Raw genomic sequence first — 26,441 nt, 5'->3', positions numbered from 1 at the left:
TCTTGGCCTACCATGGACTGAACCTCTGAAACTGAACCAAAATAAACTTGTTCTCCTTCTTGTCAGGTCCTTTGGTCACAGCAACAACAAAAGCTGACTAAACCAAATGGGGTTCAACTAAGAAATAGTGTTCTTAGCCAGGTGCAGTACCTATAATCCCAGCAGCTCTAGAGGCTGAAGCAAGAGAATTCCAAGATCAAGGCCTGCCTGGGCAACATGGTGAGATGCCCTGATTCCATGCCAAAAAGTCGGGAGAGGGGAGAGAGGAAGTGACATTTTTCCAAACTGAAGGGAAAACAGCCTCCAGATTCCAAGAAAGAGGAAGATATAATTTCACTTTCTGCAGGAGCACTGGAAGATCACTGCAGTCTGCCCTAGGGTACTAGTGGTGGCTTGGTTTCTGCAGGCCTTGAGTATGCTTTGATTTAGAATCAAATCAATTTGTGTCGTCATCTGTAGCTGTGGTCTCCTCAGTTCTTACAGTAGTGCATTGTAATAGTTATAAAGCAAAATAAAACCTGGCATCTCCATAATGGTACCTGTCCTTCACTATCTAAACCTCAGCTCCTGAGTTGGGTTAGTACATGCAGATCAAAAGGAGTGCCAAGTGAGCCAAATTCCTGAGTTTCCCACAGCAAAGAGTCAGAGTCTGGATGACAAGGAATTCATCCTAAAATATAATGAATTAGTTCAATCTTTGAGTTCAAATATTATGGATTTATTAACAAGGCTAACTATATATTTACTTAAAATTATATATGTGTGCTTCTGTACTGAAATATTTATAGATATTATAAAATCACACAAAATAGTCACTTTCAGTAGATGAATATATAAATGCAAAAAAGATTGTCATCATGGTGGTAGTCATTGTGGTAGATTGTCATCTCATGGAGGGGGAGTGTCTGCTCTGAAGATCATCTTGGGCAGCTGAGAACCAAGAGCATCCAAGGGTCATGTTGCAGAGTGCAGATAGAACAGGCCAATGTCCCTCACTGAGCCTCAGAATAATTCTCAGCTCTCGTGCATATTCACAGCTATTAGCACAACCAGTGCTTGGGATGAGTGCCTTTTCTTCTTGTAGCTTTATTTTATCACTTTGTGAGTTTTGATGGTATTAGCAAATTTGTAATAGCTTCTCCTTCTCTGCTTCACAGTAGATCAAACATTAGCATTAAATGGGCAGTTTATGATTTTTCCTTAAAATAGAATCCTAATTGTGTTTAAAACTACCTTCTCCCCGGGTGGATTTTCAATAATAATGGCCCAAATGCTGTAAGGTTTCTGTCCTTCAAGAAGTTAACAGGCTAGATCTGGCTCCTATGGAATTCCAAATAAGTAGCTGGCCTTTTCTGACCCTGAGGGAAGCAAGCAGACTTCACATGAACTGAAGTTACCATGTATTTGAGATTTTTGATTCAACTCAATCAATATTCTGTAGATTTACCATGTACATGATCCAATAGTTTGCTTGAGCCTGAGGTTCCACTAGCATTTGGGTAGTGAAAGCTTTATTTGTATGGTTAATATATAAGAACCAGGTCTTCAGATACCATTCATACTTTTTGTTCCATTGGTGCTGAAAGCTCTGTCTTTGTCCCCATGCCAATCCAATAATAAGGACACAGAAAAGGGAAAAAGGTTTATTGCTTTGCTAGCAAAAGAGAAACAAAGGGGACTCCTGTCACAAAGGCTGTGATTCTGCCCATCTGCAGGAACAGGGGGCTTTTAAAGAGGTGATTCAAAGTCTACATTCCACATGTTCTCTGAAGGAGCTGTGATTCACTTCATTTGGTTGATAGTCATTTCTGAGATCTTCTGGTACCATCCCCAAAGTCTGGATCACTTCATTCTTATGGTGGGTGTGTACTCAAGGACAGATAAATCTGCCTAAAATGGGGATGGACAGGTAAATCAGTTTTCCAGAAACTGAGATTAGGGAGGGGGAGAGATTAGGGAGGAGGAGCAGGGAGAGAGGAAGAGCAAGAAACATGTCCATTTTAAAAACAAGTTGCTGTGGTAGAGCAGCAAGGGCTATATTCAAAGCATAAAGTGGACCATGGAACACCGTCTTCGTATCCAGTTATCATAAAAAGAACATCAGCTCATCTCTCATAATGGTCTTTGTGTATATTTTAGTAGCTCAAGATCTTTAAGATGGTGCTTGGAACCATCATGTATAAAAAGACACAACAGGGTTACAATCATTAGGGACAAGAGTCCCCATCCCAGCTAGGGGGGTCTTCTCTTCCCTAGGGCTCCCAGTTCACTTCTTTGTATACTAAAAGGGAATACCTGGAAGAAAAGATGGAACACGGAGAACAAAATTTCAGCTCTGCAAGAAACTATATGAATATGTGACTTTGAGCAGGGTGCTCCATCTTTCTCTGCCCCTGTTTTTAAAGATAAAGTCAATAATATCTTCTTCCTAGAGTGATAATGAACCTCAAATACAAATTTCAGCTCCTGTTTTACTCAAGCACTCTGCTTCAAGCACACCCATTTCCTGGGCAAGAATAGGGGCAGCTATGACCATTGCTGTCAACCCAAGCCCAGGTACAAGGTGAGAAGGCATTTCTGACTATGGCTGCTTCATGGCAGCAACATCTATGGGCAGAGCAAACAGAAGACATGGAGCAGCCCCTGGAGGACTTATGGTGGATACTACTCCTTCCCATATGCAAGAATCCACAGGTCCCCAGAACCTCAGATGCTTCTCATAAGGTCTTACCAACTAGTCTACTTTCTCTAACTGTATTCATAACTTTGTATCTACTAACTACATTTCCTGTCTTTCCCTCCTCCCATAACAGAGTCCCTCTCCTAATTCTCTTTCTCATCAGTACTTCCCCACTCAATGAAAATGATTTTCAATATGGTTTGAAATGATTATAAACTGCACATTAGCCACTGCCATTGTGTTTTGTATCAATCTGCAGAAATTGTACATATCACACCTTCTCACATTCATTTATCCTCACTCCAAGCCAGTTTTAATTTTTCCTTTGTCTTCTTTCAACTATAACTGACCTACACTTCACTGTTCCCCCATCACCCCTGAAATGTAAATCCAAGACAAACCCTGATGGTGCCTTAGCAAGGACTGTTTGACTTTCCATCGCCTTGTCCCGTTTTTACCAGCAGTCAATTTTTGTTTTCCCAGAACAAAGCCAAAATTCCAACCAGATAAGCTGCTCCCTGGCACCTGTTCATTAACAGACTATTCACCATTTGGAATAGTCAATTACAGTTGGCATGGAGAACTCCCAGCCCTGCTCCACCCTCCAGGGTGTAGGCAGATCACACCTGGACTCAATTCTGTGGGATGACCACTTGCTCTTCTCCATCCCCACTGGTTCAGAAGCGCACTGCTTTGTGAACAGGGTGAGGTCAAGGGTCCTAGCTGGGATTGTTTCTAAGGGTAGCCAATGGGAGGGAGGTGGAACCTACTAACAGGGAGTGTACACAGCTGGTGACACAGCTGTGGGTCTCCCATCCACCCAGACTCTTGGGCTACGGGGGTTGTGAGATACACAGCTGGGAAATGTGGGCAAAGGAAGACAGATGTGGCAGGCAGCTCATTGCTCAGGCCTGACTCTCCCACCCCTCCAGCGTTGTAGGCATCTGCCAGCACCCCACCCTTCTCTGGAAAGGGTGAGTTATTGACTGTGAAGGAAACACAAATAATAGAGGTTATTTCCGTGCAAAGGCAACACGAGATAGGGTTCTCTTTTAGGTAGTAAGTCTTATCAACAATGGCTTCCCTAAGTGCCTCCAAAGTGTCTATCCATTAGAGCCAGAGGAGGTGCTTTGATTCTCCCTCAGAAGAGAGAGCAGTTTAATAAATCAGCAAGTGCTTGGAGCATCTAAATCCAATAATTGTGAAGTGCAGATAAATCACTGCTGTCAATGCTGCCTTTAGACTTGATTCATTCAAAAGAGTTAAAGTCAAGCCCCATCCTCCTACCCAGGAGGGGGATGCAAACAGCTCAGACCCCTGCCACCCGCTATAGTGTGTCCCAGGGATGGGCCTTGTTCCTGAATGACTATTGGGACATGAAGGAGGTTGAGTTACAGCCTGAGATGACCCATTCTCATGACAAAGGTGGAGGAAGCTCAGCGTGAATAACTCATTGTCCCGTCCGGCTGTGCATTGGGCTTCAGCCCTGGAGCTGCTGAGGCAGACCCCAGGCACTGGCATTATATGTTGGCCGCCCAACTGGGCCTTCCAGCTCGTTATTTGTGGTTGATTTGCTCACCAGCAACGTGAGGGCATGAACAATGGTACAAGATCAAAGCTGGAAATTTAGTAGATTCAGACGGAGCCAAGACTGGAAGGGTGTTTCTATTTACTCCACCAGATTCTTTCTCATACAACACAGGCCATTCCCACCCCCTCCATTCAATTCTAAGTAAGTCATGTGAAATGCAAGAAAGTGCGGCCCTTATATTTATAAACATGCCAACTTGCAAATGGTTGGGTAGGTATTTGAATTATTGATTGTTAAATATTTAAGCTGAATTCCTCATCCATCAGTTCTCGTGAGAAGCCAGGGGACAGATTTACGATGCTGGAGTTTTTCTGGTTAGTTGGCAGTTGGCATTTCTATTAATTATAGCTCACCCGGTAGGTTCTGCAGCCTTCATCGTAGGCACTCAGAAGTGGCGTCTCTATTATTCCTTTGAAAGAAGGTTTGTGCAACAACAGCCCCTGAAATGGAAAAAGAAAGTAGCATGCCATCTCTGAATTACTGCTACCACTTTCTGAGGTCTTGGTGGGTCCCACTGGGTCTCTGAATAGAGAGTGTCTCTAACTAGTTAAAAGAGCAACATTCTCAGAGGCAGATGTGTCTGGATTTTTAGTTCCAGCTCCCTCATTTCTGGATTGTGTGAATAATCTAAAAAAAAGGGGGGGGGGACTAATAATAAACTGACTATAAACAGAAATGTGTCTACATATACATATGTATGTGGGGGACCTAGATAGTCAAGTAGAGAGTGCCCACCAAATAATGATAAACAGCCACAGTTCTTAGGGATTATAACATGAGCTCCATAAGGAGATAGATTCTAGTTTGTTTTATTCACTGTTAATCCCCATTGCCTAGAACAGTGCCTGACTCACAAAAGAAATTCAACAAATATCTGGCTTTCTAAGTTTCATGGGCTGTGTGACCCTGTGGAGAGGGGAAAATGCTCTCTAGTAGGTTCCTGGCTGTCTCCACCACAGGGAGATGTCCAAGGTATGTTGAGCTTCACAATGAAAAACTCAAAATAGAGTAACCTTCCCACTCCAAATGAGTGGCGGCTGCAGGAGAGGCGATGGGCAATGTAGAAGCTCATGGAATTTTCTCAACGGTGGGACAAAAGTGTAGAGTGTGGGGAGGAGAACACACTGAGGTGTTCAGGAAGGAAGGGCCCCCTCACATCTCTAGGTGGGTAGCTGACATACTGACACCACCCTCTTTCCAGAAGAAACCCTCAGCAGGAAGGGGAGAGAAGGAGCTGCTCTTGGAGAACCCTGTTCACCAATTGAACCCATAAGAAGGATTTGAGGAGGGGCTATGGTGTTTCTCTGATTAATGTTGGAATAGTGTGTGTGTGTGTGTGTGTGTGAGAGAGAGAGAGAGAGAGAGAGAGAGAGAGAGAGAGAGAGAGAGGTGAACAGACATGTAAATCATGAAGGCAGGGGCTACACCTTATTGAATCCCACAAAGTCCAGTACATAGCAGCTGTCCTGCCATTCTTTGCTAAATACAAGGATTCTGGTCCTGTCCCCCACACAGAATAGCTAGTATGACTTTAGCTTCCTCTGAGCAGGCATGATGCTAAGCAGCTTTACTGTAGCTGCAAGTATTAGCAGCCTACTTCATAAATGAGGAAACTGAGACTCCAGAAGTTCAAGTCGCACTCCAGCAGTTATGTGGCCAGCGAATAGAACAGACCAGCAGCCACACATTGACTCGGATGCCAGCTCATGTTCTCTGCAATACACCATGCTGCCCCGAAAAAGGGAGCACCTCCACATGCTCCAGCTACACCCACCCCAGGGTTTCCCCTCTGCACCATTGACATTTGGGGCCAGATAATAGTTTGCGGTCCAGGAGTGTCCCGTACACCATATAATGTTTGGTAGCATTCCTGACCCATACCTACTAGAGCCAGCAACCCCTTCCCACCCTTTGTGACAAACAAAAATGTTTCCAGACATTGTCAAAGGATCTCCAGCTGGGATGTGGTAGGACCACAGAGTCTCGCACTGAAGGAGGCCCATGGCTGTCTCCACCACAGGGAGATGTCTGAGGTATGTTGACATCTGTGCTCCCCTGACTCCTGCTGTGCTGGTTTGGATCTGGAATGTCTTCCAAATGCTCATGCTCTGAAGGCTCAGTTCCCAAAGCAGCGGTGTTCCCAGGTGGGGATTTAGGGAAGTGATTAGATCACCAGGGCTCTAATCTCATCAGTGGATTAACCCACTGATGGATTTATAATTTGATGTTATTATTGGAAGGTGGTGAAAACTCTAGGAGATGGGGCCTATTGAGAGCCCCTTCCTCCCTCTTTCTCTCCCCCTCTACTGACCATCCTCCATGAGGTGAGGAATTTTGCTCTGCCACACCAAATAGAGCCAGCCAACAATGGACTAACCCTCTGAAACCATGAGTCAAAATAAACCTTTTCTCCTCCAACCTGATTTTCCCAGGTGTTTTGTTACAGCAACAAAAAACTGACCTCACAATCACCTTTTCATGACTAAGTAGGGAGAAGCTGATCTCTTGGGACATCAAGCCTCAGGTATCCAGTTGCCTCTGGCCATTTCTTTCTGAATGTCCCTTGGACTTTCAACCCTAGAACTCAGTTTCTCATCCTCTCCTGACTCACATGCTCACCCTCCTATATGCTCATGCTGCTTCTACAGAGTAAATGCTTGTGTCCCTGTCCCCCATTCACATGTTGAAATGCTAATCCCCAATATGATGGTAGTAGAGAGTGTGGTGATGATATAAAAAAGAAGTGACTATCCGAAAATTGGGAAGCTGGCCCTCACCAGCACCAAGTCTGTAGGCACCTTGGACTTGGCCTTCTGGCCTCTGACACTGAGAAATGAATGTAGTTTAAGCCACCTAGTCTATAATATGTATTGTACCACTCCATACTGACTTAGACACCTGCCTCGGGTGGATTGCCTAGTTGGCAATCTTTGGGTCTTATGTATCCCTCCATTTATGCTTATTCACCCTCAGCAACAAGTCAGCCCCAAGTCTTCTGTTTGACCTTTTTAAAAACTCTCAAGTTTGTCCACTTGCCTCTGAATCCCACCCTGTGACTTAGCATGCCCCTCCTCTCAGTATTTATGAGAAACAAACTACATTTTCTATGGTAATACTCTCCTGATGTGTTGGTCTCCAAATACTGTACTGATATCAGTAAAACTTACATTTGAAAATAGAACAATAAGTGAAACATCCTCACATACACACATGCCTACCTATATAAATGTACAATAGGCCTTCTACAGACTAAATGCTTATGTCTCTGCCTTCATTGACTTGCTATGTGTCAGCACTGTTCCAATTGCTTTACATGTTACGTAACCCATTTCATTCATACAACAACCTTTGAGGTCTGTACCATTTATTATCCCCAGATCATAGCTCAGAACATTGAGGTATAAATGTTTAAAGAACCCTTCTGGGTTCACGTAACTGGTAAGTGGTAAAATTGGGTTTTGAAGCTCTGAATCAACAGAATTTTCTGCAATGAAAGAAATATGTTCTATCTCTGCTGTGTAAATGGTAGACACTAGCCACATGTGGCCATTGAATGGGGTCATCCCAAGGGGATGGGCTCCAGGATCCCCCAGATACATCAAAATCCATGGATACTCTGAAAGTCCTTCATCTAAAATGGTGTAGTATTTGCATACAACTGATACACACCCGCCTTTAATCATCTCTGTTACTTATAAGACCTAATACAATGTAGTATGTAAATAGTTGTTATACTTCATTGTTTAGGTAATGACCAGGAAAAAGGTCCGGACTTGTTTCATACAGACTCAGTTTTTTACTAAATATCATCCACCGTGGGTTGAATCCATGGATATGGAACCCATAGAATCAGAGGCCCAAGTGTACTTGAAATGGGACTAAGGAATTTAATTTTTAATTTTGTATTTTCATTGTTTTATATTTAAATGTCCACATGTGGCTAGTGGCAGCTGTATTGGACAGTGAAGATCCAGCCCTGTCCTCTAACCACCACACCTTGGGAAAATCGAGTAGGCTTTTCCCCGCAGGGTTTCTCAAGAGCCTTTGTGTGTTAATGAGCATTGTGAAACCCCAAAGGAATACAACATCCCCAACAGCATACAACCTCTTCTGTTTCTCTGGAGATGACAGGTGACTTTTGCCCTTGCAAGGGAATGCCTGGGGGGCTGACACCCACAGCCAGAACAGGTGCCTTCCCACACAGTGCAGTAGAGGCTGCCTGGAACCCAGATTCTGTCCCCAAACTTCTACCAGTAATAGAAACTCCCCTGGCATAGAAACAGAAATGTTTCCTCCCAAAGTACAGAGGAGGCAAGAAATAAAAATTACCTCTGAACATATTTCTATTTTAACACAAGTTAAATCAATTAATTAAGATGGATACTGTACAAGTTACAAATTAGCATCTTGTATCAATGTTACTCAAAGTATCATCCCCACCTCCAGCCAGCAGTTTCCATTGCCTGGAAAATGGTCAGAGGCAAGTTATCAGCCCAGTTCATTCCTACTGCATCAAGCCTGGGACTAGGGCCCAGCAATCTGTTTTAACAAGTCCTCCAGGTGATTCGCTCAAGTTCGAGATCATCTACATAAATTATCTAATTTAATTTATAGAGCTGGAGAAAGAGCGCCGCAGGGAATTTAAATAACATGCTCAAAGTTATACAATAGGGACATTTAGAGCTGGAACGTGAGCTCAGTTCTCAAGCTGCAGTGGATCCGTATCTGCATGCAGTGAGGCCTTCCAGATCCTCTGGGGAGCCCCAGCAGCTGGTTGGCCCTCTGCTTTGTGCTGGCCCAGAACTCTGAGTGGGGCAGTGGCCATGATGGTGGTGCAAAGAGCCAGCCATGTGCTCTTTTCTTCCTGACCCTCCCTGCTTCACCTCCTGTGGACAGTCCCTGCCTGACCAACAGTCCACAGTAGGCAGCATTTTCTGTCTTTCCCTCATCTCCCTCCTAAGGCTTAGTGTGGTTGTTTGTGTACTGAGGATGGAACCCAGAGCTGCTTTACCAGGGAGTCACATCCCCAGCCCTTTTAATGTTTTATTTAGAGATAGGGGATTGCTTATGGCTTTCACTAAATTGCAGAGGCTGGCTTTGAACTCATGATCTTCCTGCTCAGCCTCCTGAGTTGCTGGGGTTACTGTTGGGCACCACTGCGCCTGGCTCCTCCTCAGGTTTGTATCCACCCCTGCTCTCTCATGTAAAGTAGAAATGTAATAAGCATAAGGGGGGGCGGTTGGAAGAGAAAAGGGCTCCACAGCTTGAAAGAGTGAATGAAAAGGGTTAAGTAGATTTTATTATTGCAACTGGTTCAGCTCCTTTGTTACGAAGGTGATTAAGTCACGAAGGTGGCGCCTACATGAGTGGGATGGGGAACTTCATTAGAAAGATGGAAGGGAGCACCTTAAACCTCCTTTGTCTTTCAAGGTGCCATTTAAAAAGCAGGGTCATGGCCCTCACCAGACATGGAAGCTGCCAGTTCCTTGACCTTGGACTTCCCAGCTTCGGAACTGTGAGAAGTAAGTTTTTTATCCAATCTGTGAATTTTGTTATTGCATCAGGAATGAATGAAGACAGAGAGCAAGACCCAACAGTGAATGCCCCACAGCTGTGCTGGCACTTGGTCTGTATGCCAGCTAAGGCAGGCAGTCACTGATCATGAGGATTATGGGGAAAGGGTCTCCAATGGGGCACAGGAACTCTGAGTCAATGAAGATGTGTGATTATTCTGAGAATTCAGAGTAAAGAACATTTTGCCAACTATGGAAATATTTAAATATTTGACAACAGATACAGCTATTCTGGTACATTCTTCTCCACATAAAATCAACTACATGTCTTATTAAACATAAAATGTGGTTGGATTATTCTATAAGGGTCAATATCTAAATTTTTGGTTAAAGATAAGTTCTTTTTTAATTTCATCACCCAGTGGCTCTACTTTAAGTACTTCATCTTTCTTTAGGATGGTTGCAGAGCCCAGGTTCCTGGCTGGCGGTTGCCCATAATAGGACAAATACTAAAATTAAACTTCATGCTGGTTCTGGTTCTGCCACTAACTAGTTATGTGGCCTTGGGAAAGTTATACACCTTCTCTGAGCCTCATTTTCTTCCTTTGAAAAATGGGCTAATCATAACATAACATACATGAAGGCAGTTGGTATAGCATACAGAACATGCTTTCCATAAGTGTTGCAAGAACTAAAAAAATTTCATCATAAAATCTGGAGGACTGGAAAAGCCAACTAACTCATTAGCTAACTAAAAAACCACATGCACACATACATACCCACTCATTCTGGACCATAGGCCTCATTGGACGAGTAGACAGTTGGTTTGGATTTGGATATGAGGGAGGAGTTTGAGATTAACTGCCTCCCCAGCTCTGCATCCTTGACTTTAGTTAAGGAAAAGCAGATGTGGAGTCAGGAAGGGAAGTACTAATTTGAATGATGAAACCTGGGCTGGCAGAACACATGCATGTCCCAAAACAGCCGCCCAGGCTAACGGGGCAGAATCAGAGCCCAGAAACAAACGTAGGCATGTACAGTCAGCTAACGTTGGAGAAAGAACAGTTTCTTCAACAAGATGGTGCTGGGAAAACAGGCCATCCACTTGCAGAAGAAGGCAGTCAGATCCCTGTCTGACTCCACACACAAAAATCAGCTTAACAGAGATTAAAGACTTAAATGTAAGATCTGAAACCTCAAAACTTCCAGAAGAAATCATAGGGAAAAGCTCCTTGGCATTGGTCTGGGCAGTGATTTTTTTTTATATGACATCAAAAGCAACAAGGACAAAAAGCAGGACTATATCAAAACAAAAATCTTCTGCACAAGCAAAAGCAAACAAAGGAAACAGGGAAATGAAAAGGCAACTGACAAAATGGGAGAAAATATTTGCAAATCATATTTTTGATAAGGAATTAATATCCAAAACATATAAAGAACCCAGAAAAAACAATAGCAAAAAAAAAAATCATTGAATTTATAAATGGGCAAAGGACTTGAATAGGCTTTTTTATTTTTTATTTTTTGATAGGGAGAGAGGACAGGTACCAGGATTGAACTCAGGGACTCTCCATCACTGAGCCTCATCCCCAGCCCCGTTTTGTATTTTATTTATAGACAGGGTCTCACTGAGTTGCTTAATGCCTTGCTTTTGCGGAGGCTGGCTGAATTGGAGATCTTCCTGCCTCAGCCTCCTGAGCCACTGGGATTACAGGTGGGTATCACCATGGCTGGTGAATAGGCATTTTTCTAATGAAGACATACAATCAACCAACAGGTGAATGAAAAGGTGCTCAACATCACTAATCATCAGGGAAATGCAAATTAAAACCACAATTACATATCACCTCAACCTGTTAAGTGGTTGGCTATTATTAAAAAAAAAGGCGATAACAAGTGTTGATGAGAGTGTAAAGAAAAGAAACCCTTTGTACACTGTTGGTGGATGTGTTAATTGGTGCAGCCATTATAAAGCAATATGTAGGTTTCTTGATAAATTAAAAATAGAGCAACTTGTGATCCATCAATGCTTTGGCTGGGTATATATCTGAAGGAAAGGAAATCAGTATGTCCAAGAGATCCCTGTATTTACATACTTATTGCAGCATTATTTAACAGCCAGGATAGCCAAACAACCTGTGTTCATCAACAGATTATGGATAAGGAAAATGAGATATATATACAATGGAATATCATCCAGTTATTTTTTTTTAAAAAGAGGAAAATACATTTAGGATGAGATAAATGAGGGCATTATGCTAAGTGAAATAAGTCAGAGAAAAAGAAATATTTCATGATGTCACTTATGTAGTGAATTTAAGAAGGTCAGGTGTGGAAACAGGATAAAATGGTGGCTACTAGAGGCTGAGAGCTTGGGGAAATGGGAGATGTCGGTCGACGGTTACACACTTCCAGTTATGATGTGAATAAGTGAGTTCTGAGGGTCTAACGTAGGGCATAGCAACTGAAGCTATCGAGCTGTTTCCCCCTTAAAACTTGCTAAGAAAGTAGATCTTAGATGTTCTCCTTACACACACATGCACTCACCCACGTATGGTAATTGTGTGAGTTGATGGTTGTGTCAACTAACTTGAGTGTGGTAATCACTATATATGCACAGGCATGTATGAAATTATCACAGTGTGTACCTAAACTGGAGTTGCATAGAGTTCTATTTGTCAATTATACCTCAATAAAGCTGGGAGAGGGGACAGTACATATAATCCCAGCTCTAAGGATACTGTGCCAGCGGTTACCACAACCCAGGAAGAGACGAGAGTAGCGTTTCCTCCTTCAATGTGCCACAGTTTGTTCTTAAGCCAAATTCACCAATCATCAAGAATATCTGCATCATTACCAAGGCCACTTCTCTGTCCTCACCTGGTGGTTCTCCACCTGAGGTGATCTCAGCTCAGTGGCCCCTCTACACTGGGTAGGTGGCATCTATAATCAAAATTTAAGCTCTGATTACTGGAGTTCTGACTGGTCTTCTGGCCCTTCTCAGGTCCATAAGCGATCTTGATCAGAAAGGCTCCTCTTTGTATAATGCCTTCGTTCCTCAGGTAGGCAAACCAGAGAGGTTATATTTGTTATTTAAATTCACACTGTGTATTAATAGCATCCATCAGTTAGTTTTGCTAAGTAACAAGCTGCCCCAAAACTCGGCGGTTTAAGGCCACAACCATATACTCATTGTTCTTTGGATCTGGATCTGGGGCTGAGTCATCTGGTCTTGACCGCACTCGCTCCAGCATGTGCAGTCATCTAGAGAGTCAGCTGGCTATGTCAGCTAGTCACCTACTCAGCAAGGTGAGGCTATGATGGCCTCAGTGAAGGTGGCCCATCCCTGCTCCACACATCTCTCATCCCCCAGCAGACTAGTCCAAGCCTGTTCACTTGGCAGCTGGGAAGGAAGCCATGACAGAGTGGGAGTTCTCAGACCTCTCAAGGCCTAGGTTCAGAAGGGCACAGCATCATTTCCAAGGCCTCCTAGAAGTCAAAGCAAGTGTCAAAGACAGCAGAGATTCAAGAAGTGGAAAAATAGTTTCTACCTCTTGTAAAGCATCTGCTTAGAATGTGTTAGACCCTGGGCTTGATTCCCTGAACAGAGAGGAGAGGAGGAGGGAGAGGAGGAGGAGAAGGAAGAGAGGGAGGAGGAGGGGGAGGAGGAGAGGGAGGAGGAGAGGGAGGAAGAAGAGATCTCAGAAGAAATCTCTCTCTTGACGGGAGGAACTTTAAAGTCACATTTCAAAAGGGCAGCAAACAAGAGCAGAAGTAACAGAGTTCTTTTTGCAAACTATCCATCCAGAAGTATGTTCAGGAATTCTCCAAGTCTCTTGGTTTTGAGGTATAATGGGCCTCTCCTGTTTCTCCCACCTACTCTCCATTTCCACTCCTGACCAGTGTACTCAGGCTTTCACTGATCGCCTCACATCCTAGTTCTAGTCAACAGGTGGACACGTATACCGCAGGCCAGGCTTGACTGGGCGCTCTCTGCCTAGAATTTGCATACTGAGAGAAGGGACCCCGCAGAGCAGCCAGGCCCCGCTTGGCTCCAGAAGGCTGCTCCACTAGCTCCTGCCCTCTTGGCTCTGCAGGGTAGCCCTGCCACTCCCTTTCCCAGCCTGGCCGTCTGTCCACTTCAGTCCTGGCCTTTCCTCTTGAGGTCCCTCAACTGCTGGAAGAGCTTTTTGTAGCACCTGGAGAATCGCCCTTGGCTACCTTACCCAAGGTGACGCATCCTCCCTGTGGGTGTCCTCCCCTTCACTGGGGGAGCAGCTGAGGTTGCTCCTGTACCTGTGTCACAGTTCAGCTCCTCTTTCTGCCCAATCCTGCTGCCCTCACTTCCTCCTGAGTTTTGTGGCCAAGAACACTCTCCGGTAAATGTCATACAGAAAAACTTCCAATAAAAAGATTGTTTCCTATAAGCTCAGCAGAAGATATCCCACAGCCTTCAAGAAATTCCTTTTTTTTTTTTTTTTTTTTTCATGAGCAGGTCACTAAGTCTCTGTTTCATACAACCAAAAACTGCTAAAAGATATTTCCTTCCTGGATGCTTCTCACTGTATCATTTTCTATCTCTTACTTATCGAGTGACTACTATTTAATCGATTAAAATAACCCTATCACATTGGTATAGTTATTGCCATTTTACAGTTGGATAATAACCTTCAGTGAATTGCCTCAGGTGAACAGTTTATGAACAGAACAGGTTAAGGAAACTGACTTGGAATCCAGGCTACCTGGATATGACTTCTGCATCCATCCTTCATTACCGGTGCCACCTTGAGCAAGTGAGGAAATCTCTAGGCCTCAGTTTTCTCCTGTGTAGAATGGGGATAATAATAGTATTTATCTCATGGGGTTTCTGTGAAAATTAAATAAGTTGATATATGTGAAGTGTTGAGAGCAATGTTTGCCAACAGTAAGCCTTGTTGCTCCTGCTGAAGTTGATGTTATCAGCAGTAATTGTATTAATCCACAGCTTTTCCATCCCAAAGCCCAGGTGTCTGTGAGTACCGGGTCCCTCACATGCGGATGAATTCCTCAAGCCCACCTTGCTGCTCAAATGCCATAACCTAAGTAGAGAGCCATGGGTCTCTCATGAGAGGGATGGCAGCCCCGGCTCTGCTGACAGGCTCTTTGCCTGCCTTGACGTTTATTATTATTATGGATCTGATATACTGTCTCTCTCACCACCCACTCACTGGTTTTGCTCTAATTATCTTCTTGGAGTAATCTGAAAGGGGCTCCTGTTCAGAGTATTGGGGCCTGATGGTGATGTAATTTATTAAAATATATTTTATACACAATAGACTCCCAGGGTGATTCCTGAGCAGCTGGTTTAATTATTAGGATGGTTCTCTGGGCCATTCTTAATCTCAGGCCTGCACCTGTTATCTGCCCATCTTGTAATGGAACATAACATGGATATCAAGTCAATAAATTATAAGTTTTCAAGGGTGGGGCCAAACCATAACCACCTGGTTACTGGACACCAGTATTCTTATAGAAATCATCATCCTGAAACAATAAATACAGGCTGGTGGACTCATTCTTATTGTGGGGCACATGCTGTTCTGATGTCAAAATAATCTGAATTGATCTTAAAACCTGGGACCTTGTAATTACAAGGGATGAATAGTTCTTAGTTAAAAGAGAAACATACCTGGGGCTTAACCAACTTCAATTTGGAAGGCATGACACCAGGGTGAATGTGAGCAGCAAACCATGGCGGAGTGCCCCCCAGTGAAGAGAAAAGTCCTGCTGTCCTCCCAGAAGAGAGGTGAGGGAAGGGACACAGGAACACAGCTTTCCAAGAGAGCCAGGGAGAAATGGAGGGATCGCAAGGAAAGGCAATCAAAGTCAGCTCAAGGTTAAGGGTGTGTGTAGGGGGTTGTTTCACAAAGCTGAGGATTCTAAAGGTGAGCTTAAGGAGGAGACAGGCAGGTGCAGAAGGAGAGGAGCAATCCAGGCTGAGAGCAAAGCTCCAATAGCACGAATGCATGGACAACTTTGGGAACCACAGCATCCCCTAATTACACCCCACACGGATACCTCAGTGAGTAAGTTCAGACCCTCATCTTTTTTTTCTTTTTTTGAACATCTTCTCAACTTCCTATCCATAGCCCCCCGTAACCATCATTCAACTCTCTGCTTCTATGAGTTCAACATTTCAGATTTCATATATAAGTGAGATTATATGGCAATTGTCTTTCTGTACCGTGCTTGTCTCAATTAACATAATGATCTCCAGGCAGATTCATGTTATTGCAAATGACAAGATTTCCTTCTTTTATAAAACTGAAGAGTACTCCACTGTGTGTGTATTCTTTTCTTCTTCCTCTTCTTCTTCCTTCTCCTCCCCCTCCCCTCCTTCTTCTTCTTCATTTATTTATCCATCAGTGAACACTTAGGTTGATTCCATGTCTTGGTTATTGTGTATAATGCTACAATGAACACGGAAGTGCAGATGTCATGATATGCTGATTTCCTAACCTGTGGATATACGCTGAGTGGTGAAATTTCTGGATCACATGGTAGTTCTAGTTTTAGTTTTCTGAGGAATCTCCACAATGTTTCCCATAATGTCAGTGCCAATTTACATTCTCACCAACAGCAAGCAAGGGATCCCTTTCTCCACATCCTCCTCAGCACTGTCACCACTTGTCTCTTTCATAATGGTCATTCTAACTGGAGTGAAGTGAGAATGCCTCATTTTGGGTTTTGATTTGCATTTTTTCTGATAGCTAGTGATTTTTAAAATTTTTTTAGACTTTGATGGGCCTTTATTTTGTTTATTTACTTATATGCAGTGCTGAGAATTGAATTCAGTGCCTCACACATGCTAGGCAAGCACTCTACCGCTGAGCCACAACCCCAACTCCTGATGACTAGTGATTTTGAGAATCTTTTCATATACATGTTGACCATTTCTATTTAGATCCTTTACTCATTTCTTAATTAGAATATTTGTTTCCTATCAAATTTTTTGAGGTCCTTACATATTTTGACACTGGCATAAAAACAGACCAATGCTAAATTTAAAAAAAAAAAAAGTCTACAGAATGGCAATTATCAAGAATACAAGTAACAATAAATGTTGGTGAGGATGTGGGATTAAGGGTAAATTCATACATTGCTGGTGGGATTGCAAATTGGTGCAACTACTTTGGAAAGCAGTATGGAGATTACTCCAAAAAGTAAGAATGGAACCACTATTTGACACAACTATCCGAAATAATTTTCCAATATACTTACATGAATACACCATAGTGAATCCCACTATCATACACATCCATAGAATGGGGTCCTAACTAGGATAAAATATATTCCATGCTTGTACAATTATATAGAATAAATTCTACTGCAATGTATAACTAAAAAGGATCAATTTTTTTAAAAAATAAAGAGCTCAAAAACAAATCCATACATTTATAGTCAATCAATTTTCAACAAAGGTGCTAAGAGCACACAACAGGGAGAAGATAGCCTCTTCAGTAAATGGTGTTGGGAAACTGGATAAACACATGCAGAAGAACAAAATTAGACCCTTATCTCACGCCATATACAAACATTCTCAAAATGGATTAAGGACTTAAACGTAAAACCTGGAACTGTAAAACTACTAGAAGAAAACAGGGAAAATGCTATAAGACATTAGTCTGGGCAAAAACTTTAGAAAACAGCAAAAATAGGATTACATCAAATGTAAAATCTTCTTCACAGCCAAGGAGACAATACAAAGGGTGAAGAGGCAGCCTATGTAGTGAGAGAAAATACTTGCCCACTATACAAGCTTTCATCATCTTTTACTGAGAAATCTAGGGTGACTTTGTTGGTACTGCTCTCTCCTGCTCTCCCATGCCTTCCCCACTATGGCCACCATCCTCCCAAGTCTATCCTTCACCAACGTCCTGCTTTCTCACTCTCCATCTCACAGAGCTTCAGAAGGGCTTGCAAACATAAAAATCTCATCATCTGTTTTGCTTCCTAGCCAGTGAGCTAACCCTGGTCTCCCTGAGGGAGCCTCATCTCTCACTTCTCCAGTATCTTGTGCTCTGGTCACAAAAATCTAAAATTTGAATGTCATCTGAGTGATAGGAAGTGTACTGAATACTTTCCCTTTATGTATTTGTCATTGAAACCTCCCAGCAACCAGATGGGACAGAGCAACTTATCCTCATTTTGCAGATGGGTCCAAAAGTTAAGCCAATTTGACCTAAACACGCATGCTATTCCTAGGGCTGTAGTTTGGATTAAATTTGTTTATGTTCAGGCTTTTAAAGTAATGATTTTAAAACCCTAGAGAAATAAAACTATATGTTAGTTACATAAAAGAGAGATAAACATTTGGCCATAATCATTAAATTAACAATCCACTTACTAACATCTCCTTAAAGACCTAGAAATGACACTGAACACCATACTTTGGCTCCTGACCACCTGTCTGACCTAATTTTCTACCAGTCCCCCTCCCACTCACTGTGTTTCAGCCACACTCGCCTCTCTGCTCTTTCTGAATGGACCAAGCATGCTCCAATGGCAGGATTTTCCTACCAGCCATTCCTCTGTCTGCAAGTATTTGTCCATCAAAATATTGCATGACACCCTTTCTCACATCATTGAGATCTTTGCTCAGATTTCCCCGTCACAGAGAGAACTTTACTAGCTGCACATTCTAACATCATCATGTTCAGTCCTTCTCTTTCCTGTTACATTTATTCATGCCCTTACCACTGCATAAAATTAGATGCTTGCTTGCTTATCCTCTTCCTTCCTTCAAAGGATTCTGCAATGGTCAGACTTGTATCTCCAGAACCAAGAACAGTACCTGATATGTACTAAGCACACAATGTTTGTGGAATAAAGAGCAAAGTGGCTCCCAACCCTCAGCCCTCGACTGTGACCTGACTGAGAGGAATAGAGTAAGTAGATTGGATAGAATCATGTGCAATGTGGCTTGGGTTATTGGTAGACAATGGAAGAATGGGGAAGATGTTCAGTCAAAAGTTGGTGGTGGGTGCTCACCCAAGCACACACAGTGAAGAGAAGGTCTGATAGAGTCACACAGGTCACAAGATACAGAGATGAACACCGTGTCTTTTTATCTCCAGTGCCTGGCAGAGAGGAGGCCCTGTATACATTCTTAAAGTAAGGATTAATTTCAGAATTTTATAGTTGTGTCACCCTGCCTCCAGTTGGTTTAACTCACATTCTGAAAGTTCAGTTTGGTCAGTGATCTTGCAAGTTGGGAGAGATTTAATTTTGCATCCGTTAAAATCTTGTGTTTGCTGGAGTGGCAGCATGAGAAGTCTAATTTCTGGTTCCTCTATTGGATAGAAACTTTTTGTGTAATTCTCAAGTTTGTCTCAGACCAGCCGGCGGAGTCTGGGAAGCTGAGGACTGACTGTTCCAAGGGCCTTCTCTAGTGGGGTGGTTAGTGTTTGGCAAGCTCGGTGAGGATTCTGCACCATGGGAACCACCTGATTTCTCAGTGTGGCTTGGAACAGCTGGATGATTAAAGGCACATTCTACAGTGGTGTTTTTCCATTTGTAGGTTGTGGTTAGTGAAACTAATATAATGAGTCACTTCCAGCTTTTTAAAATAAAATAAATTAGAGAAACTATAACGGGTGTTAAGGGAGAAAAACATCTTTTCCTCACTCATCGTAGATTAATGGCAGAGGCCCCAATAACAATGGCAGATTAGCTGGGGTTGTAAGCTCAGTGGTAGAGCGCTTACCTAGTGTGCATTAAGGCCCTGGGTTTGAGCTCCAGGACAGCAAAATAATATAAAACAAAACAAAATGTCAGATTAGTAAGAAAAAATAATACAAATTTATTAAATGTAAGTTTCTGGGTTTCTTTCTTTTTCTTTTTTTTTTTTTTGTTTTTAGTTATGAATGGACACAATACCTTTATTTTATTTATTTATTTTTATGTGGTGCTGAGAATCGAACCCAATGCCTCACATGTGCTAGCCAAGTGCTCTACCACTGAGCTACAACCCCAGTCCTCAGTGGAAGTCTTTATGACATGAGAGACTTCCCAAGAAAATGAAGAACTGTAGAAACAGTATAAGCTGAGTATTTTTATGCTAGTTTGAAAAGGAGTGTACAGTCATGGATAAATCTGATAGCACCCAGGGGTATGAGCAAATGATAATAAACTGAGGGAAACAGCAAGGCCTATCTGTTCATATTCTACCCTGTGACCATTCCTCTTCAGAGATGGGGATGCTCCTTCCCTCCAAGTATAGGGAGAGTACCTCTCACATGACAAGAGTGAAGGGCAGGGGGAATGAGTGACCTTTCTGTTTCTGCTCCTCCTTTAATATGCCAGGTAGCATGTTTTGGAGTAGTACATCCTGAACCCCATCACTGGCAAACTGGAATCAAATATTTCAAAAATGAAAGCAAAATAAAGACTGTTTTAGACAGCAGAATCACACTAAAGATGTTTTTCAGGCAGAGAAAAATGGTTCCACACAGAAACATGGACATATAAGAAATAAAGAAGAACAATAGGAAAGAAAAGGTTTAAAGAAACAAACTATAGCGCACACACTTGTAATCCCAGATGCTTAGCAGGGTGAGGCAGGAGAATCCCGAGTTCAAAGCCAGCCTCAGCAACAGGGAGGCACTAAGCAACTCAGTGAGACTCTGTCTCTAAATAAAATACAAAATAGGGCTGGGGAAGTGGCTCAGTGGTCGAGTGCCCTTGAGTTAAATCCCTGGTAATCCCCCCCCCCCAAAAAAAACTATAAAGTAGTAATAGTAATGTCTTATGGCATAAAAAACACATAGAAAATTAAAATATATGACACTGAAGCACAAAAGTTGGATGGGTAATAAATGGAATCAACATATTCCAAGGTTTTTACATTGTACCAGATTGTCATGTATAAGGATGTATAATAAATAGCACATTATATCAGTATTTAACCTTATTACAATTACTATATTAATATTTTAAGTCAAGTATGCATATTATACTGTTCAGGATAAATACTAAAAAAAAGTGGAAAAATAAACAATAAAAATTAAACAAAAGTAGAAAAGAAAGTAGAGAAACAACAACATAGAAAGCAAGTTTTGTGTATATAGGGGATGATGTGACCCCTTTTGGCCATTAAGTGACCTGTCCCAGGCCAGCCAAGAGAGCATGGAATAGGCAATGTCACTGTTTCTGCCTCATTCCAGGATAATATGTTTTTGTTTTTCAATATTCTATTTCTTTAGGTACTGAGGATTGAACTCAGCGGTCCTTTCATCAATGTATCTCATCCCCAGTCCTTGTTGTTTTCATTTAAGACAGGATCTTGCTAAGTTGCTAAAGCTGTCCTTGAACTTGCAATCCTCCTGCCTCAGGCTCCTAAGTCACCGGGACTACAGGAGAGTGCTGTCATGCCCAACTTGGAACAGATTTTTTAAAAAGCACAATGGTATTTCAACTAATGTAAGTCAGTCATTACATTAGATTTCAGTGGAATAAATACTGCAATTAATATACCAAGACTGAAAAAATAAAAATAATAAATAAAAGACAAAGACTTGATAAATCAAACAAAATTCCAATTAACAAAGAATGAGAAAACAAAATACTGCCTGAAGTTTATAAGAGATGCAATGTAAACATAAGCATATAGAAGAATTGAAAAGAAAAGTATGGAAAAAGAAATATAATGCAAACCTAAAAATTAAACAGGGCAAGGCCCTATGCAACTCAGTGAAACCCTGTCTCTAAATAAAAACACACAATAAAGGGCTAGGGATATGGCTCAGTAGTTCAGTGCCCTTGGGTTCAATACCCAATACAAAAACAAACAAACAAACAAACAGGATTATGTTAGTGTTCCAGAACTATAACAAATATCTGAGATAATCAACTTGTGAAGGAAAAAAGGTCATTCTGTCTCCTAGTCTTGGATGTTTTCATTCATGATCAGTTGGCTTTATTGCTTTTGAGCCTGTGACAAGGCAGCACATTTTGTTGAAAGTACATGCTGGAGGAAAATCACTTGCCTCATGGCCAGGAAGTAAAAGACAGAAATAAGAAGGGGCCAGGGTCCACCATCTTCTTTAAAGGCACGCCCTCAGTGACCTAAGGACTTCCCATAAGGCCTCACCTTTCAAGGGTCCTATCACCTCCCACTAGTGCTACCCTGGGACCAAGGCTTTATCAAACAAACCTTGGGTGTGGGCATTAAAAATCCAAACTATAGCAAGGGTACAACTATATCATTATCAAACAAAATAGATTTCAAGGCAAGAAGGTAAGAAGTTTATCCATGTTGTAGGATGAATTAGGACTTCATTTCCTTTAATGTCTGAATATTTCATTGTATGTTTATATCATATTTTGTTGACCCATTTATCGGTTGATGGACACTCAAGTTGTTTCCACTTTGGGCTATTTTTTTTAAATGCTATAATAAGCATTGGCTTGCAAGTAACTGTAAGACTCCCTACTTTGAATTCCTTAGAAGTGAAATTGCTGAGACATATAATAATTCTATATTTAGCTTTCTGAGGAACCATTAAGCTTTTTTCATCACTTTCACCATTTTAAATTCTAACCAACAATGTAAGGGGTTCTCAATTTCTCCACATCTTTAACCATATATATATATATATACACACACACACACACACACACACACACACACACACACTCTCCCCTCATACTGAGTATGGAACCCAGGGGTACTTTACCACTGAGCTACATGTCCATCTCTTTTTACTTTTTATTTTGAGACAGGGTCTCATTAGGTCACTAAAGCTGGCCTTGAATTTGTGATCCTCCTGCCTCAGCCTCCTGAGTATTTGGGATGACAGGTATGAACCACACTGTGCCTGGCCATTTTGACTTAATTATTGTATATGGAAAGAGAAAGAAGAATCCAGCTTTGTTCTTTTGTTGTGGCTATCTGGTTATCCAAGCACCATTTATTGAAAAGGCTATCTTTCCCCCATTGAATTGTTTTGGCCCTGATGTTAAAAACCAGTGGATCAAAATGTAAAGATTTATTTCTAGACTATCGGTTCCAGCCCATTGATCTATATGGCTCTGTTTTTGCCAATAACACAGTGTCATAAATTACTATAGTTTGATAGTGAGTTTTGAAATTAGGAAGTGTGAGTCCTCTAACTTTGTACTTCTTTCTCAAGATTGTTTTGGCTAGTCAATTTTCTTGCTTTGCCATGTGAATTTTAGATTTACCATGTTGATTTATGGGGAGAAAAAGTCATCTGAGATTTTTTCATAGGAGTTGTGTTGAATCTGTCAATCATTATGATTAAGAATGGATATTTTGACAATATTAACATTTCCAGTCCATGAACATGGGATGTCTTTGTTTGCTTAGATGTTTTTTTTTTCATTTCTTTCAATTATGCCTTGTAGTTTTCAGCATTCAAGTCACACAGTTCTTTTTGTTAAGCTTATTCCATAATGGCAAATTTCAATACACCTTCTGAGTAATTAATAGAATAGACAGACCAAAAATAAAATTGGAAAATATATAAAAGATATAGATTGGTGAGGTGGTGCACATTTGTAATCTCAGCAACTTGGGAGGATGAGACAGAAGAATTGCAAGTTCAAAGACAGCTTCAGAAACTTAGTGAGGCCCTAAGAAACTTAACAAGACCCTGTTTCAACATGAAAACTAAAAAAGGGCTAGAGATGTGACTCAGTGGTTAAGTGTCCTTGGGTTCAATCACTGGTACAAAAAGAAAGAAAGAAAGAAAGAAAGAAAGAAAGAAAGAAAGAAAGAAAGAAAGAAAGAAAGAAGAATTACATAATTGAAAATTAATACAATAAATCTATGTGGAATATCCTAATCAGTAATTAGAATACACATATTTTTCAAGTATATTTTGAATATTTATAGTAAGTTTTGATATATGATAGTTTAAGTCCTCAAATTTTGTTCTTCAAAATTGTTTTAGCTAAATTTTTATTAACATTTTTATAGAAATGTTAGAATCATTCTTTCGATTTCCAAACAATAACAACAACAACAACAAAAACTAACTAGTATTTAGAATGGAGTTGCATTGAAACTCTGGATCATGTTGTGGAAAATCATGTTGTGGAAAGAATATTTATACGATATTGATATTTCATTGCAGGAACATGCTATATCCGTCAATTATTTAAATCTTAGTTGATTTCTTTAAACAATTTTTATGGTATAGTGGTCTTTCTTATATTTATTCATAAATATCATAAATGATACCTTTTAGAAATGATTTTCCAATTTGTTGTTACTGGTATGTAAAAGACTACTGATAATTGTATATTGACTTTGTATTCAGAGAACTGCAAAATTAATTTCTTAATTATGTTTAGCTTAGATTCTTTTGGATTCCCTGTTTCAGAATATCTGTGAATAATGAGTTTTCTTCCTTTAAATCTTTACCCTTTTATGTTTTCATTTTATTGTGGTGAATAGGACCTTCAATATGATGTTGAATAAAATTCTTGAGGTATTTTATTCCCATTTTCAGGAGGAAGCTTTTAATATTTCATCAGTAAAGAGAATATCTCCTTTAAGTTGTTTTGCTTTGTTTTTTGGGAACCCTTTATCATACTAAGGATGTTCTTACTCTTAATTTGCTATGTTTTTTGCTCATTTGTTATCACAAGTGGGTATAGAATTTTTACCAATATTTCTATTGGAATAAGCACAATTTGATCTTGCTATTTTCTCTAAGGAATATTGTTTCTGCATTCATAGAAAAAAAAAGAGAGATAGTGAATTCAGAATGCTGTGTGCTGAAGACTGTGGAAAGACTTAAAATTATAAGAGAACATTTCTTAGGGATATTTAACCAAGTGTCTGAGAGCCAGGGAAGGCTTCCCATGGAAAGAGAAGTGTAAGTTAAGGGCTAGTAAGAGTAATCCTGGTGATGGTGACATGGGGAGGGGAGACAGCACATTCCAAGTAAAGTAAAGAACATGTTCAAAGGCTTAGAGGTGAAGCAGAGAGCCATTTGTGCTCCCGGAATTGAAGAGCCCTCAGTACTCCAAGAAGAGGCCTGCCTATGGGGGAGGGAAGGCCACATTAAAATTTGTTTTAGGCAGCTTTTATCTTGCTCCATAACACTAAGATAATTGATAGGATGACCAACACTGAAGTAGTGTTAGTTCAGTGATTTTCCTGCCTCTGCTCTAAGTAGCCCAGGAATTCCGCAGAGATGTCCATGAACTGGGTCAGGATAGAAGGTAGGGGGGCAGAACAAGACCATCTCCATCAGCTATTTCAAAATTCACCCTTCAACCAGAACACTTTCATGTTTATCTGATTTACAAAATGAACGTCCATGTAAAATGTCACCTGAAGAACAGTTCAGCTGATACATGTATCATGAGGTGGTTCCTAGGATGTGAACTATCATCTCATGAACTCAAAAGTGTGCTCCTAGGAAAGCCCCCAAACTCTGTTCTCCAAGGTAAGCTGGAGTGGGGGTGAGGGGTGTCTTCTTGGTAGAATATGCCAGATGTTTCCAATATGCTGCAGTGAAAACTTGAATGTTCCCAGAGCTGAATTGCAAAAACTACATGAGGGAAGAGATGAAGGAGGAAAGTCAAACTGTGAATATGAATGTTTGCAGGGACCTTGCAAAAGGAATCAGGAAGAGGCGGGGCTGCAGGCACTCAGGAGCCTTCCTAAGTCGACTTTCCTCAACAAAAAAAGCTTCTCCTTGTCACTTGTCTTTATCTCAGAGGGCTAAACAGTGAACTACACGAGCATTTCTCTTCCCACCTTCTATGTCACTACTCCTCCCACACACCCACAACCCTGACTATTGGGAGAGGGTAATTTGAGTTTGGCAGAAAATGCAAAAATAGTTCATTTTCCTAAGACTTTGAAAAAGAGCAATTAAAACCATCCCCAACGCCTTGAAAATTAATTAATTCTTTTCCAATTAGGCTGATAGCCTTGTGAAGGCAATAACCTCATCTTGTTAATATACATTGGAACATTTACTCATTATTTCTCCATATCTACCTGTCTTATCTATCTTTATTTGGACTTTTACAAAGTAGTTACTGAATTGTGTGCACCAATAAATGCATTAACTCAGTGCAATTTCATGGAGATTTATGCACCTGCGATGTTGAATATATTAAGTTCCCATAAAAGCTTGGCATTTTGGGTATGTTCTTTCCAAAGACCCTATAGGGTACATTTTCAACGTGGAGAGCGATACGCAAGAATCAAAATCAATGGGTTTAAATTATTAAAATTCTAAGCAGCCGTTACAGATTGGGTCAAGTTTTATAAAACTTACAGTCCATCAATTTACTTTCAATATTAATTTTAGCCTTGTGCCTTGCCATGAAAACCATGAGAATGGAAAGCATGTAACATCTCACTTGCAGCTGACACAGAAGGGAAGTGACTCTGAAATATAGACCCCCTCGGCCTCTGGGGAAGATTTATGTGGCGAGGATCACTCTCCTCGGAGTGAGACGGCAGGTGAGTGGCAGGACTGCATTAGAAATGCCTGGGGTAACTATAAAAACATAAATGGTATCAGGTTATTGATTTTTTTTTCTTTCTGGAGCCCACAAATTAGAAAAGTCACTGCTAAAAATCACTGGTCTATCCACAAATTTTAATTAAAGCATAAATAAATCATTT

General features: G+C 41.1%; 1 protein-coding gene across 3 annotated transcripts in view; it reads right to left on the bottom strand.

The window, feature by feature from the left end:
* Positions 1–584: 584 nt before the first annotated feature.
* The window catches only part of TM2D1 (TM2 domain containing 1), a 246,562-nt gene continuing 220,705 nt past the window's right edge, over positions 585–26,441 (bottom strand). For 2 of the 3 annotated variants that reach the window (XR_014023535.1, XR_014023536.1), the window contains exons 8-9: positions 4,625–4,711; positions 585–1,890 (exon numbers count right to left, since the gene is read on the bottom strand). The gene's annotated coding sequence lies outside the window, so the exon portion shown is untranslated. The remainder of the gene's footprint in view (positions 1,891–4,624; positions 4,712–26,441) is intronic. The other variant, XR_014023540.1, reaches the window with a different exon arrangement.

This window comes from Spermophilus citellus (genome assembly GCF_964194105.1).
Source record: "Spermophilus citellus genome assembly, chromosome: 9".
NCBI classification, from domain to species: domain Eukaryota; kingdom Metazoa; phylum Chordata; class Mammalia; order Rodentia; family Sciuridae; genus Spermophilus; species Spermophilus citellus.
This window is presented reverse-complemented; position numbering and strand designations above follow the sequence as displayed.